Here is a 15,221-nt window from a genome sequence, read left to right as displayed (position 1 = left end):
GTCCCAACCCTACCTGACGATGCCATGGATTGAACCTGGGACCCTCCTCCCTTCTGCATGCAAAACTAGAGCCCCATGATCCCTAACAGACAAACATATACCAGTTAACACAGATTAGGGATTCTAACACAAACCACTGGAAAGCAGAACTGCACAAACACCTAGTCAAAGCGAACCATGCTGGTAATGAACACCAAGGCTGAAAGCGAAGCAATTAGCACAAGGCCAGCCATGGTAGAGATGTTTCGTTTTTTTAACTTGCTCTTGTTAAATTAGTGGGAAGCATCAACTTTCTGATGCCAGTCTACCCAATGCCTGCTTCTGCTTTAACACGCCACATGGCTCTGTGTCTGCTCTTTGTCTCTCAGCTCTGATTCTCACCCTGTGCTGCTGCTCTTCTGCCCTCAGCACCAGTATCCCACCTACTTTCTTTCATCCATGTGGAGAATGAGTTTTGTTTTGGGCAGCAGTATCAAGGCAATGTGCACAAATTTTGTGTGCCATTATAGATACAAGTGTACACACACACACACACACACACACACATCCACAAATATGAAAGAAAAAATGGATTCCACAGTTTTTTTTCCCCTTTCTTCCACTTCACATTTGCACATATATTTCAACCAACTGATAGGGAACAGATTCAGTCCTGAACAAAAAAAAATATCTTGAGTTCATCCCAGTGAGCACAAGTTTACTATGGAGTAAGTGTATGTGTGTGTGTGTTTTTTTAGTTTATGCCAGCCAACCTTAATAATTTTTAGCCACTCCAGTACTTGTTTCATAGCTAAAATAAAGAGTTTAGTCTCCTGCACTCAGCACCCCACTTAGTTAAAAGCCTGGTTAGAGTGCTGGATGAGAATTGAGTTCAAATCCTTCTATACTCAGCCAGGAAGCTCAGGGGATAACCTTAAACTAGATACTCTCTCTCATCCTAACCCACCTCACAGGACTGTTGTAAGAATGAAAGTAGGAAGAAAGAATCATACAAACACTACCCTGAGCTAAGCCAACAGAAAGAGAAGTCACCCACCACCAGCAATCAGTAATCAGTTTAGACAATCTCCCCCCCCCCGCCCACTTAATTTGATTTCAAACCAGACAACAGACTGGAATACATGGAGCCATCCCAATTTCTTGGGATTTAAGTAGTAAGCATTTCAGGGACAGGAGAGAAAGGCAGCTTAAAAAAAAATCCCTATCATCAACTGATTTGCAAAGTCTTCTTTTGAAGCAAGTCTTCTTCTTCTTCTTTTTTTTTAAAGCATTTATTCAGCAGCTCTTTAGCCCCTTACCAAATGGATGACTCAGCCTGCAAGATCCCAACACTGAACACCAACAGTTCTCTCTACCTCCACCATGCTTACTTTTAAAAATACAAGTTTCTTTTACCTTCCATCGTTGTCCCCTTCTTGTGAGGCAGCAGTACCAAGGCAGCCCCCACCCCTTTCTCGCCATCTCTCTCTCTTTTTCCATTTGTTTTCTTCACATTCCACTTGTTCTCTGGACCCGATGGTTACTTTTAAAAATAAAAGTTTCGTTTACAGTCTTCCCCTTGCCCTGCCTGTTTAACACAGCAAATTATAGCAATAGCAATTGATAGCTGTGGTTTAAAATGAATTTCAAACAACAGAATTAGGGTGCTTCTAGATGAAGGGGTCTTTTTTGCACTTCATTCTGTGGTTTTCCAGACTTAACTGCATGCAGAAGAGAAATGGAGCTTCCACATGCAGCAGTTCTTGTAGGGCGTGGGTTGTATTCATTTTGCATTTTCTGTCCATACTGCAGGAGCTTTCCCAGACAACAGGCTTTACCATGGGTTAACTGCGAGGATTTACGGCAAGTTCGAAGCTGACGTGAAAAGTGGATTTTTTTACACCGGATATAAATCGGGTTACACCCACTGGTATGTTTCCCAGACTATGGGAAACACCTATATTGGGCAGCAGCGATATAGGAAGATGCTGAAAGGCACCATCTCAGACTGTGTGGGAAGAGGCAATGGTAAACCCCTCCTGTATTCTACCAAAGACAACTACAGGGCTCTGTGGTCACCAGGAGTCGACATTGACTCGACAGCACACTTTACCTTTACCTTTACAATCTAATGTGCAGTGAAAAACCCAAATTGTGTGTGAAGTGCTATCCAATAGCTCCCAGGGATTTTGGGGTATATCTGGCCGATATGTGATATCTGTGCCTCCATTCTGGAAGAGATGTATGCAAACTAAGCTGGGTGTGAACAACTTCCAGGTGAAAGGTTTCCCATTGGTTCTCTATACTTTCCCCTCTCCCGCTCCCAATGTCCCCATCAAGTTTGGCATTAACAAAATATTAAATTATGTTGTTGCACACTTCTGGTTTATCTAACTGCCAACCCTTTTGCGACTCCTGTATAGTTTAGAATTGGGCTGGGGTGTTGGTTAAGCACAGCTACACTGGTTAAAGGTAGCTCAGTTTTCAAAAAAGAATGCTTCTCTGGCCATTACTGTTATTAATTAATTCCTGAAATAGTTTCTTCGCCCCAAAATCATCTTTTTTAATGACTTGGCTTTTATCCTATGGACACTTTTCTGGGAATATGCCCCAATAAACATAGTGAGACTTACTTCCAAGTAGAGTTGCACAGGTTGTTCTGTTGAGACCACCATCTCCTCCTCCTCCTCCTCTTAAAAATGTTTAGTTGGCATTCTTTTGATACTTGAGGTGGCAGGGCGGGGAGATAGGTGAGATAGCACAAACACTGCTGTTAGCCACTCTGGTGTCAATCCAGCCCCCCAAATTGACACTTATTCTCAGATTAATGGGGAAGGTGATTTGCAAAGAGAATAAGTCTTTTGGTCAATTGGATTACCCTCATCTGCTAAATCGGGTTCTGAACCTGTGGTACTCAAGATGTTGTTGAACTACAACTCCAGTCATCCCAAGCTACAATTTATTTTGAGAAGATGTAGTTCAGCAACATCTGGAGTTAGTACCATAGGTAGGGAACGCCTCTGCTCAATGATCACTGGATATCTCCCCCCATTCCCTACTGTAAGTCCTCAGTTTCATGGCAGGAAGGAAGAGGATTTGGAAAACATTCTCTATATTGCTACTTGTAGTTTTAAAACACCATAGGGAGGGGCAGTGGCTTTATGGAAGAGATACAATCCTGCAGCAATGTGGATGAAAGAAAAATATTGTGCTGACAGGTTCATTTGTCTTCAAAAAACTTTACAGCTTGCCTCTAGCACAACTGGTTTCCCAGAGGGGTGAGTGACTGCAGCTAAGCAACAAAACAAAGTCAACAAACAACCCCACACCCTGAGAAAAATCATGTTCAGAGCATGTACCACAAATCCCCAAATTCATGGGGCATGAGACAGGAAATGAATTTCCTTATCTGCCTAACAGGAAGAGAAGGCCAAAGAGCTAAGAAGTGAAGAAGGCAGCATGAATTTGGAACGAAAAAGCTGTGTGTCAATTTCACCCCATTTTTTTTCCTAGATGGAGGAAAAACCCCACTGTCCCCCACCTTTTTTGCTTCTGTGGTGGCTGCTGCTTTTAAATCTTGGCTGAGTTGGAGAATCAGAGTAGATTCTCTGATGTGTGTGTGTACATGTAAATATATACATATATCTATATCTATATTAGAAAAGTTCATAGAGATGCATTGAGATAACTCATACATTAGCAGGTCCAAACACAAATTGGATTCTTGGTTGCTGTATGAGTTTGCTCAATGAATCCCTATGAAAAACTTTTATATCACACACACACACACACACACACAAAAAACTCTGATAGAGATAGACTGTTAAGAGGCCAGACATTTAAAAAATTCCTGAAAAAATAAAACCATAAATCCCACTGGCTTGGGGCTGCCAGGGGGAGTTGTGGCACAACCTGCTGTGCCCCCAAACCCACTTTGGGGTGCCCAGGCACCCCCAAAGGGGGGAATGGGGCTGCCTCATGTCCCCATTATTCCCTATGGGAGAAATGCAAAAATTGAAAAAAAAAACTTCAAAAATCATTAAAAATCTCAGGAGTGTCCCATTGCTTTGGAGTTCGGTGGGTGGTAGGCACCCCTGGGTGCCTACCACCCACCCGAGTTTTGTGCCCCTAGGTGCTCTGCAGAGGGAATAATGTGCCAGTTCAAGTCCCCATTATAACCTATGTAGAACCTTTTAGAACCAGTTAGAATTGAGTTATAATTTGAACCAAACCTGGGGGGTGGGTGGGTGTTGTTGAACAAAACCGAACCTACCCACCCTGGTTCAAAGCTGGTTCGGATTTGAACCTAACAGGCCAAATCAGTTTTGTGCAGTTCCCTAATTCTGGTCACCATATCTTAAGAAGGACATTGTAGAATTGGAAAATTCTACAGCATCTGGGGCTTTTTGGTTTGGAAAAGAGTTTGGGGAAACATGATAGCGATGTATAAAATTATGCATGGAGTAGAGACAGTGGACAAAGAATTTTTTCTCCCTCTCTCACAACACTAGAACCAGGGATCATCCCATGAAACTCAACCTGGGAAATTTAGGACCAACAAAAGGAAGTAGTTTTCCATACAGCACATAATTAATCTATGGAATTTTCTTCCGTGGGATGTGGTGGACAGCTTTCAAAGGGGCTAAGACAAATTCATTGTAGGACAGGCCTATCAATGGTTACTAGCTGCCCACCTCAAAACTTAGAGGCAAAATTCCTCTAAATACCAGTTGCAGGGGAGCAACAGCAAGAGAGAGGGCATGCCCTCATCCACCTCTTGACTATGGGCTTCTCAGGGGCATCCGGTGGGCCACTGTGTGAAACAGGATGCTGGACTTAATAGGCCTTGGGCCTGATCCAGCAGGGCTGTTCTTATATTTGTAAAGTGATAGACAATCCTCTGTTCCAAAAAAACAACAACACCCATCACTAACAGCTCCTGTGCCAGAGAACCCAAGAATTAGCGTGTGTGTGTGTGTGTGTGTGTGTGTGTGTGTGTGTGTGTGACAGGAGACCGCCTAAAAGACTTCAAGACTGTAAATGAATTTTAATTCAATTCTTCTTGTTATAAGGGGGAGGGATGTATTCTATCGTTTGTTTTGTTTGTTTAGATCAGGCCTGCTCAACTTTGGCCCTCCTGCAGATGTTGGCCTACAACTCCCATAATCCCTGGCAGGGGCGTAATTACTATTAGGCAAGGGGAGGTGGCTGCCTGGGGGCCCCCACGCCTCGAGGGGGTCACCAGAGGCAAGTCACATGACTATATATTGTGAAGTATGTGTGTGTGTGTGTCTCAGCGAGGGGCCCATTTTAAAATTTTGTCTCTGGGCCCACTACAGCCTTGTTACGCCCCTGATACCTGGCTATTGGCCACTGTGGCTGGGGATTATGGGAGTTGTAGTCCAAAAACAGCTGGGGTGCCTAAGTTGAGCAGGCCTGGTTTAGATGTTTGTCTCTCATGTAGAGAGTGTGGGGGTTGGAGTCAGAAAGGAAAAGGGAGAGAAAGGAGAAGGATAAAAAGGAGTTGGCCAGAAATAGACTGGAAAGGCAGCAATATGTGGACTCAGGTGCAGAAGTGGGATATGTGCCATTGAGAACCAGCCCACTGGTATGTGGCCCATCTACGGTACACAAAAAACCATTCCAGCTCAGAGTCACACAATTTGTATGCAACGTTCCAGCTACAACTTTGCTCATGGCATGCGTTCTTCCATTAGCAGTTTCAAGTCAGAATATTTGAGCAACATAAAGAAATGGGTTTTCCATGGGAGTAGGGCAAATTTCCCATGGAATGCGGACAATATTGTATACACTTCCATAAAATATTTGTAAAAATCGGTATTCATGATGGAGTAACACTATCTAGAAGGGCCCTAAGGCCTTCCACAACAAAAATGTCTCCTCCATCTTTCTAAACATGGAAAAGAGGAAGCCTGTCTATTATCTATGAAGATGGAATTCCATATTTGTGCCACCACCACAAAAAAGGCCCAGGTTGTGGTCCCAGTTGCTGCTTGAGACCAGGGTTATGAAAACTCTCCGCTTTTCTTTGGATAAAGTGTGGCACTTAATGTCTAAAAAGAAGTGCCAGGACATGTCTTCTTGGAAGCAAGGTACATAGGAAGCTGCCTTATACAAAGACAGACCATTGGTCTGTCTAACTCAATACTGTTTACACTGACTGGCAGCAGCTCTCCAAAGTTTTAGGCAGGGGTCTCTCCTTGGTGTGTCCTTAACAACAGTCAAACCCGCCTGTCTCTGAGAACTTGAACCCAGGTTGTCTGAGGTGTAACTTCTCTTGCTGACAATATGCAGTACCATGACCACTGGCCGTGGTCAGACCAGCAGTTCAGACCATAAACAGACCTAGCAGCCTGCATACAGTGTAAATGTAATAGAGAGATGATGTTTGCAATGAGTCATCTTCTTAGCGGATTGGGCTTCTTATAGCAACACAATTCGTCTGGTAACTGTCACCATCATATCACCCTCCCACCATACTGCCAAATGCTCTAAGCAGTGGATGCCCTGACAGCTTGTTGCTAATATTAGCTTGGGTTTCTTCTGCTTTATTTGCTGCTTTGCCTCACTACACATTTTTGTTATGTCTTCATTCTGATCCCGACCCAAACCCCCATCACAGAGTATCGAAGAACAGCATTTGGGGCCGTGCTGGATTCCAATCGTATTTCTCCTACAGGCAAATTCCTTGTTTGTTTGAAGGTATTCTCAGTAAACAACAGGCCACATACCCCCTTTCACCCATTCTCTGTTAATCCATACTCTGCATCACAATTTACTTCAACATAAATCAGGTGTTTGATTTTTATTCTAGATCAGACCCCCTGTATGGCCTCATATATACCATCGATGTTCACAAATTGTATACGATTGTTCTTGCTACCTCTTCTGCTCAATTCATGCATTACTAGAGTAGCCATGGAAAATGCCCTGTGGGCTGGTGTGGAAAGTAACACTGTGAGGAGGGCTTCCAGTGCAATTGGAACTTCATAATGTTACCTAGGCAACATGACATTGGACCATAGGGATGCATTTTTTTCCATGAGCCACCATGCTGTTCTAGTTATGCCTGAATTGGTAAATGTGTGCATGTACTGCAAAACTGAAAACATGCAATTTGGATATTTCTGAATCCTTTCAAAGCATTTGTGGAGATATGCCTGAAAGCTAGGAAATGAGAAATGTCAAGGGTGTGAGAGGTGACACATGGGGGTAGCTTCACCATGACACTCATGGAAAGAGTCTTAGAGATGGTGGTGCTCTAATGTCGTGCAACTCATGTTGTGCAATCTCTAGCAGAAGAAGAACCATTTGTTGTAGAAGACCTTGTGAAAGAGGTAATGCCATATATTAGGAGGGCTGTTCTCATGACCATAAAAGCTGGTTAGGAGAGAGAAAACCCAGCTTTTCTTTTCTTTTTTTCTTTTTTGGGTTGTCTGGACTCATGGAACTCCTCCACCCCCACCCCATTTGGGCCTGGGTAACCTGGCTTTTTTATCCAGGTCCAAACTGATGTAGTAGAAGTAGGTCCAAACTCCTCTCCTACCCTTCAGTTTGGTCACCTGCATCTGCGATAGGCAATAACTGCAGCTCCGGCTGCTGGCAGCCATCTTTATCAAAGAGTCCTGTGGCTTGCAGAGCCAGGCTGAGTGTGAGAGCTGCTGCAGTATGAGGGCTGCCTCTCTGCTGCTTGCACAATGCATTGAGGGATACTGAAGGACCCAGCCCAGGTTCTTCCCCTTCCAGAGCACGTGGCAGCCCGATCATGTGAAGGTTGGGTAAGTAAACCCAACCAGGGATTTAGGGCGTCTCAGAGGCATGGGGTACAAGCATGCCTCCCCTCCAGCCCACCCCCATATGCTCATGTGAAAGAGCCCAATGTCTCTGCTAGCCCAAGAAGTACTTTGAGCTACTTTGTCTTTGTCATGACTTTGCACAGTGTCCTTTCAGTCGCAGAAGAGACCGCTAGTGACAGGCACTTCTGGATGTCCCCCAGAATATAAGAATAAGACTAGTTCACACACATGCATGTATAGTACTCGACCCCCTGAGGCCCACATGGAGGGTGCTGGGAGATGTGGCAGTGGCAGCAAGAATGGGGAATATTGTTGGGAGTGTGCGGCTAATGCTACTTCAGCGGCAGTTTGGATGTGCGATTGCTACTGCTATGTCTTCTGTGGGGGGAGGGGGAGGAGGAGGAGGAGCCTCCCCAACCACGGATGAGAGAGTCTGCCCATGAAGCAGGAAACACAGGAGATGAGAACATTTGAGATACCACTAATTCCATACCCTGCCTGCCTTCTTACCCACCAAGGCAACTCCCTTTGCAGAGTCCCCAGCACTGGAGCTGGGCCTGGAATTGAGAGATGCACATGTATTTTATTTATTTTATTTATTTTCACATTTATTCCCTGCTCTTCCTCCAAGCAGGCCAGAGCTTATTTTTATCTCGACAACAACCCTGTGAGATAGGTTAGGCTGAGAGATATGCGACTGGCCCAGAGTCACCCTGTGAGCTTAATGGCTGGATGAGACCCGGGGACTTCCCGGTCCTCGTCCAACACTCTAACCACTACAGCCCTGAAAGTCTCATCGCTGAATGTACCAACTGCCTCCACTGAACATGATGGATCTCTATATGCAGTGTATAATCTATTATTGCTCTTTCCCACATGCAAACCATTACTCGATGAACATGCATGGGTGAACAAAAACTAAGTGAAAACCAAGACAGGAGATTCTGTCTTAACTGCAACATTTGTCACAGGGACTAGAGGGGAAGAGTTCATGAGAGAAAGGTGAAAAGATATATATGTTCCAGGAGTGAATTCCAGGTATAAAGTGGAGACAAGAAGAGAAAGTCAGATATTCTTGAATGATGGAATTAAAGGAAGAACACTGATTAGTTTCAGGCAGAAATTAGATGTGTGAGCTTGAGAGGTTTTTAAAAAAATAAGGGATGTGTGTACCAGCTGCTCAAAATACCTAATCAGAATAAATCATGCATACTGGCATATATTTATTTGCATATATATTCATGCTTTCAAGAAAATACAGGTTTCCAAGGGATCTAAAATTATATTTCAACCCTGCCCCTTCCAGGGAGAATTAGTATAGAGGTTGGGAACTAGTAGCCAGCATGGTTTAGTGGTTAGAGTGCTGGGCTAAGACCGTGAAGCTCCAAGTTCAAATCCCGCTTCAGCCATGAAAGCCACTGGGTGACTCTGGGCCAGTCATGTATCTCTCAGCCTAACCTACCTTACATGGTTGTTGTGAGGATAAACATAACCATGTATACCGCTCTAAGCTCCTTGGAGGAAGAGCGGGATATAAATGTAAAGTAGTAGGAAATGGGAGTACAGTCCAAAGGAGATTAGACACAGGATAGCTACAAGTAGTGGTGCCAACAATGAAATATATTTCTTTCCTTTGATAATCAGAAATATTTCCAGCTTTCTGTTTTTATCACACCCTGTCCACATATTTTCAAGCTTTTCTCCATATCAATAAGGGTTGGAAATGTGCTGTTTAAAATCCCTGAGATTCTCAGAATAAAAGATTAAAATTATGTGCTTGTGTAGTTCTTTAGACATATGGAACACACTAAGCCTTGACATACAATTTCAAAATAACTAATAATTGTTCTGGAAACAGAACTAGAAGATGGATGTGTCATTCAGCTAAAAGTTCAAATACATGATCTTGCAATTAGACGAAGGCAGATTTCTAATTGCAACGTGTTGCAATACTTTTGAGTCTTAGTTTTGTTTCTCATCAGTGACAAAGCATATCTTCCCCACCCACCTGTCCTGGCATGGTTGGGTGAAGGCTGACTCAACTCACCTGTTGAATCAGCTGGGGCAGGATTTCCCCCCATTCAAATAACACATCAGCACCACCACTCCTTAGCTTGCAACATTTCATGAGATAATAGCCTAAGGTGTTACAGATACTAATTTAGGAACATAGGAAGCTGCCACATACTGAATCAGACCATTGGTCCCTCTAGCTCAGTATTGTCTACCCAGACTGGCATCAGCTTCTCCAAGGTTACTGGCAGGAGTCTCTCCTAGCTCTGTCTGGAGATGCCAGGGAGAGAACTTGGAACCTTCTGCATGCAAGCATGAAGATGCTCCTTCCCAGAATGACCCCATCCCCTAAGGGGAATAGCTTACAGTGCTCATACATGGAGTCTCCCATTCAAATGCAAACCAGGATGGACCCTGCTTAGAAAGCGAACAATTCATGCTTGTTACCACAGGACCAGGAAGTCACCTAATGGAGTAGTGGGGAAATGACTTGACTAGCAAGCCAGAGGTTGCCAGTTTGAATCCCTGCTGGTATGTTTCCAGATTATGGGAAACACCTATATTGGGCAGCAGCAATATAGGAAGATGCTGAAAGGCATCATCTCATACAGTGCAGGAGATGGCAATGGCAAACCCCTCCTGTATTCTACCAAAGACTATTCTACCAACTCTAGCACAGCATCCCTCCAACGGCTGTTGCTGGTGTTTATCTTATGTTTCTTTTTAGATTGTGAGCCCTTTGGGGACAGGGGACCATCTTATTTATGTATTTATTTTTCTATGTAAACCACTTTGAGAAATTTGGTTGAAGGACGGTATATTAATAACAACAACAAACAACCACCACCACCACCACAGGGCTCTGTGGTCGCCCAAAGTCGACACTGACTCGACAGCACACTTTACCTTTATCTTTACCACAAGACCAGCTCTCTTTCAGTAGCAACTGAATTTATATGAGAGACATACACTATTTTCAATATAACCACTTCCTAGCTTGACACATTTATTCTAGTGACTGACAAGCTTTTTGATTCCATCAGAGAAAAAAGGTTTTGGTAAAGAGTGTAGCCAGTTATGCACCAGATTTTGAACATCTGTATCATCTCTGAATTTGCACCCCCTTAGTGCATCATTAGGTGGAATAAATGTGTCAAGATAGGAAGAGGAAGTGTTTATACTGAAAAATAGTGTATATCCATATTTCTGGAATAAATAGTGTTGATGCTATATCAGAGGCGTATCTAGGGAAAATAGCGCCTAGGGCAAGCACTGAAATTGCACCCCCCTGTCCAAGCATCTGACACCCATCTTTCAGATAGCTTTACCATAATATCAGCTGAAAAATACAAGTCAGGCTCGTTAATCTTTTAATATTTCAAAAACTATTTAGCAGTGGACTTAGCCAGACCAAAAAATGCTGGAAAACTACAAATTGCAGTATGCTGGGGCTCATGAAATACCCAAATACTATGTGGAGGTTTACTTGGAAAACTAAACAGAAGTGTCTGTCTAATTCTCTGCTATGCATTGTAGCATCACCATTACATAAGTTTTAAAAATCAATGGAGAATTTGACTTTTCCCAGATACTCTGTAAATAATTAAAGGATATGCAGAGTCAACTGTGTCACTGGTTGGAATATATTCTAGTATTTCAGAAAGACAGTTAAAATGAGAGAAAGAGAGCAAGAAACTCCCAGTGGGCCTTCATATTAAGGATTTCACACTGGTTCAAAGACAAACTCACCATTAATAGCCATATTAGCAAGACATCACATTTAACTCACTTATCACAAGAAGCAAAGTAAGAGCAAATGAATACAATCCTAGCTCATAAGCGTCAGCTCAGTATTCACAAGCCCTGATTCTCTGTACATAGTGCCAATCTGAATATGTGTACAGTGTCATTCATATATATATATATATATATATATATATATATATATATATATATATATATATGTATGTGTATATATATATATATATATATATATACACACACACACACACACACACACACCTGTAGTCCCTTTGGGGGGCTTCCTAAAGGCTGTGGGGGTGGTTGCAAAGGTTCCCCCTCCCACCACTGGCCTCTAGAGCCTCGCAGGTACCATTTGAGCATGTGCGGTGGCCATTTTTAAAAATAATCTTTTTTTAAAAAAAAAAGGCCACTGAAAACAAAATGGCCACCGCGCATGCTCAAATGGCCTCTGCAATGCCTGGCATGACCTAGGGCCTCACAAAGGCCATTTGAGCATGCACGGTGGCCATTTTGTTTCCAGTGACCATTTTTTAATTTTTTTTTTAATTTTACAAAACGGCACCCCCCTTCAAGTGGCGCTCGGGGCACATGCCCTGCTTGCCCTACCCCTAGATACGCCCCTAGCTATTCTTCAGTTCACCCTGTTTATTGACTCTCTTTTGTAGTACAGTCCTGAATAGCACACTGAGTGGGGTGTTATGTTCCAAATTAACCACACTTTCTGCTTGTTGTTATTGTAGAAATGAAGATGCCATTAATAGAGTAATGGTGTTGTAACTGAACAAAGGGCCAATTTTGCCTAACTATATAGTGCTGCAGCAAGGTTGTGAGTGAGGTGAAAAATGGGGCAATCGTTTTTGAAGGTCAGATGCACAGATACCCCTCCTCCTGCAGCACCATTAGAGAGAGGCCATCATGCAGCCATGGGGCCTATGTTTTTCATCCCAAAGGCTCCAGGTTCATTTCTCAGTTCTCCATTTAAAAGGATCGGGTAGCAGAGGATGAGAAAGACTTCCTGGACAGCCACTGCCAATCAGAGTAGACAGTACTGGGCTAAGTGGACCAATAATCTCACTTGGCTAAGGCAGCTTCAAAGGATATATATCTTAATGGATTTGAAAATGTGATCTGTCCTGAGTTTTTCAGGGAGAGGGAACAGAATAGTAGAAGTCTAAATAAATACAGTTTCTAGCTGGAATAACCTTTCAAGTATCCTTGAAACCCCGCTAGCAGTTTATGCATTACATGACTAATAAGTATATTCTGGCTGAGCTATGCTATCACTCAGCATTCCACCTACAACACCAGCAGGTTTATTCATTTGTTACTGCATGAACGTAAGAACATAAGAACAGCCCTGCTGGATCAGGCCCAAGGCCCATCTAGTCCAGCATCCTGTTTCGCACAGTGGCCCACCAGATGCTGCTGGAAGCCACAGGCAGGAGTTGAGGGCATGCCCTCTCTACTGCTGTTACTCCCCTACAACTGGTACTCAGAGGCATCCTGCCTTTGAGGCTGGAGGTGGCCTTTAGCCCTCCAACTAGTAACGATGATAGACCTCTCCTCCATACAGTTATCCAAACCCCTCTTAAAGCCATCCAGGTTGTTGGCTGTCACCACATCTTGTGGCAGAGAATTCCACAAGTTGATTATGCATTGTGTGAAAAAGTACTTCCGTTTGTTGGTCCTAGATTTCCTGGCAATCAATTTCATGGGATGACCCTTGATTCTAGTGTTATGTGAGAGGGAGAAGAATTTCTCTCTATCCACTTTCTCCACACCATGCATGATTTTATAGTAGACCTCTATCATGTCTCCCCGCAGTCATCTTTCTTCTAAACTAAAAAGCCCCAGGTATTGTAGCCTTGCCTCATAAGAAAGTTGCTCTAGGCCCCTGATCATCTTGGTTGCCCAAGATGCCACATTATAAGTTCAATTTGTGCTGATTTGAGCTTTTGCTACTCATTTGAGTTAGTATGGAACTCAGAAATATCACAAGTCTCGAAAACATTAGGGTTGTGTTTTTTAAAAAATGTAAAAACCAGAACAGCAAGTTCCTTGATAACATCAGAAATATCTCTCTCTTTGTAAATATTCTTGATTCCACGCTGGGGAAGAAAAAAGGTCAAATGGCTACACAACAAAATATACAGTGGGCTGGAAATATGAGTACAGCCCCAGATTCAGAAAAAAAAAAATCTCTAGTGGCGGCGGGGGGCGGAGTTGGGATTGAGGGGAAAAAAGAAAGAGAAGGAAGGCTGACAGAGGCAGCATGGAGGAGGAGATTCACATATGGTCCATTAATGGTGGGGATATTGTATGCGTAGGTGGAGAGATAGAAATTATCAATCCAGTGTACAGCAACTGGGGGAAAGGCAAATCCCAGGATCAGGATCATTAGGAAAAAGGATCAAAAATAAAACTATTAGTATTATAATATCCTTACACCAATCCATGGTGCAGCTACATTTGGGAGACTGGCTGACATCCAGACTAGTTAAACACATTCTGAGGGAGAGCCAAATTTGTAGTTCTCCCCTGCCTTCTGAAGCCAACTCTGACTTCCCAAAATATGTCCCTGATGGCTTTGCAACCCTCAGGGACATGCTTTCAGAAGTCACAGAATTCTGAATTGGGAGTCGAATTCAGAGGGAAGGGGAGAGAAATTAAAACTGCCCTTCCCCAAAGCACAAGCACAGCATTGCTTATACATGCTGGATGTTGGCCACTGTGTGCAGTACTGGTCACCACATCTCAAAAAGGGGATATTATAGAGCTAGAAAAGGTTCAGAAGAAGGCAACCAAAATGATCAGGCTGGAGCACCTTTCTGAAGATGAGCAAAAGCTACAGTGTTTGGGCCTTTTTAGTTTAGACAAAAGGTGACGGGGTGAGGAATGATTGTGGCTTATGGAATCATGCATGGTGTGGAGATAGTAGAAAGAAAGAAGTTTTTTCTCTTGCATTCACAACACTAAAACCAGGGGTCATCCAATAATAGTGACTATCAAGAGATTTATAGCAGACAAAAGTAAGTATTTCTTCACACAGTGTATGATTAACCAATAGAATTTCTGTCACAAGATGTGGTGATGGTCACTAGCCTAGATGGCTTTAAAAGAGGATTAGATAAATTCAAGGTGGACATTACAAGTCTTATCCATGGCTACATACAATCTCCAAGCTCAGAATCAGGTATGCCTCGGAATACCACTTCCAGGCGAGCAACAGTGGGAGAGGGATTAGACCAATCTTGCCTTTATCTCTTGCTTGAAGGCTACTCAGAGGCATCTGGTTGGCAACTGTGAGAAACAGGATGTTGGACTAAATTAGCTTTGGTTTCTTCTAGCAGTGCTCTTCTTTTGTTCTTACATAATGTGGGTATTTTTCAGCCCAAATTTTGGCTACAGGCCTTTAGTATGTTTTTTTTTTTTAATTGCTGTAAAGCTTGTAAACTGCCTTGTGGGCTGAAAGGCAGACTACACATGTAAGGATTAATAAATTAAAGAACAACTGCTGAACTCTTGTGCTGTAAAGGGCCTGAAACACAGGCCACCTGTCACTTGCCTCTAAAGATCACAGGTAATCTTGTAATTCCTTTGCTTGGAGCAATCTATATCCTTTGCGCTGAGGTAAATGTATTTCTTTTC

The 15,221-nt window shown here is 43.1% G+C and overlaps 1 long non-coding RNA gene across 2 annotated transcripts in view; it reads right to left on the bottom strand.

Annotated features, from left to right (window-relative positions):
- LOC128347775 (uncharacterized) overlaps positions 1 to 15,221 on the bottom strand; it is an 86,586-nt gene that overhangs the window by 40,379 nt on the left and 30,986 nt on the right. For both annotated transcript variants that reach the window (XR_008317703.1, XR_008317704.1), the window contains exon 2: positions 1,396 to 1,522. This is a non-coding gene — a long non-coding RNA (uncharacterized LOC128347775). The remainder of the gene's footprint in view (positions 1 to 1,395; positions 1,523 to 15,221) is intronic.

This window comes from Hemicordylus capensis, chromosome 2 (assembly GCF_027244095.1).
Source record: "Hemicordylus capensis ecotype Gifberg chromosome 2, rHemCap1.1.pri, whole genome shotgun sequence".
NCBI classification, from domain to species: Eukaryota; Metazoa; Chordata; class Lepidosauria; order Squamata; family Cordylidae; genus Hemicordylus; species Hemicordylus capensis.
The sequence above is the reverse complement of the archived record's forward strand: the minus strand, read 5'-3'. Positions and strand labels throughout refer to the sequence as shown.